The sequence below is a fragment of the Rattus rattus genome, chromosome 10 (assembly GCF_011064425.1).
Source record: "Rattus rattus isolate New Zealand chromosome 10, Rrattus_CSIRO_v1, whole genome shotgun sequence".
Lineage (NCBI taxonomy): Eukaryota > Metazoa > Chordata > Mammalia > Rodentia > Muridae > Rattus > Rattus rattus.
Genome location: NC_046163.1, coordinates 33,504,465 through 33,506,037, shown reverse-complemented (window position 1 = coordinate 33,506,037; position 1,573 = coordinate 33,504,465). Strand labels below are relative to the sequence as shown.

The 1,573-nt window shown below is 43.5% G+C and overlaps 1 non-coding gene across 1 annotated transcript; it reads left to right on the top strand.

The window, feature by feature from the left end:
• The first annotated feature begins 648 nt into the window (after positions 1–648).
• Trnaw-cca lies at positions 649–720 on the top strand. Its single transcript has one exon. It is a non-coding gene; the product is annotated as a tRNA-Trp (tRNA).
• Positions 721–1,573: the final 853 nt, after the last annotated feature.

Sequence of the window (1,573 nt, the reverse complement as noted above, 5' to 3'; positions counted from 1 at the left end):
CTCATTTGTCCTGCTTTCTTATAAATTTAGTGAGTGGCCTGCGTTCTCTGGAGAAGAATAAGAATTTAACATCTCTAAGAGGTGGTGGTGCATGACTTTAATCCCAGCACTCAGGAGGCAGAGCCAGGCAGATCTCTGTGAGTTTGAGGCCAGCCTGGTCTACAAACTGAGCCCCAGGATAGCTAGGTCTACACAGAGATACCCTGTCTGGAAAAACCAACAACAAAAAATATAACATATTACCAGCTGTCACTGAGATGGGACCACTAAAGCTCCCCTTCAAAGGTGAGTAGGGAATCTCAGCCTGACCATAGCCTTACACCAGACTCCTGCAGCCTCTCCGCTTCAGTAATGACAGTAAGAGGCTGTTTCACCATTCAGGAACTGTCCTCTTTCACCCCCAGACTCCATCCACTGCCAATGACACATAAGGTGTCAGGTTTTGTAGGCATAGCAAACCAGCCCAGTCGCTGTCCAGGAACAGAGTGTACGCAATGTACCCTGTCTTTCCTTAGGAGGACCTAGAGTAACACAGTGCTAGGCAAAGCTCAGGGCCAGCCACGGGCTTACAACTGAAGAAGAGGAAGAAGGTGTAAGCACCCTGTTTTTGTAGCTAATCCTTATAGATAAAAAGCTAATCTGCGGGGAGGCCTTGTGGCTCAATGGTAACGCATCTGACTCCAGATCAGGAGGTTGCACGTTCAAATCATGCCGGGGTCATCTATCTGGGCTGAAGAAATGGCTCAGTGGTTAAGAGCACTGACTTTTCTTCCAAAGGTCCTGAGTTCAATTTCCAGCACCCACATCATGGCTCACAACCATCTGTAATGGGATCTGATGCCCTCTGCTGGTGTGTCTGAGGACAGCAACAGAGTACTCATAACATAAAAGATAAATAAATAAATGCTTTTTTAAAAGCTAATCTAAATATTACAGACTCTTAAAAGAGATTTCACACACACACACACACACACACACACACACACACACCTCTAACACCATCTAGCAACAACCACCTTTCTGTAACATTATTTTTCAAAGACTTGTTATTTTTATTTTATGCATATGAGTGCTTTGCACGCACATGGGTTAAATGTACAGCCTATGTGCCTGATGCCCTTGGGGTCCAGAGGAGGGCCACTGTAGCCCATGGATCTGTAGTTACAGCAGGCTATAAGCTGTCATTTGGGTAATGGGCACCAAATCCAGAAACTGGGTCCTCTACAAAAGCAGCAGGTGCTTTTAACCACTGGGCCATCTTTCCAATACCCTAAAATCTCCTCTTATTTAAGAAGATTTAATGACTGGGTGCAGTGCACAATTGTAAACCCAGAACTCCAGACCGGTCTGTGCATCACGGCGGGTTCAAGTCCAGCCTGGTCTACACAGTAAGTCCCAGGCTAGCCAGAGCTATACAGCGCAACCTTGTCTCAAGTAAATAAATAAATAAATAAATAAATAAATAAATAAATAAATAAATAAATGGAATTTATTGGATAGTTATTACCAACCTAAAACTGAATTAAATATTTTACAATCATTTTCTTAATGGACAAAACTCCTTTTAGATAAC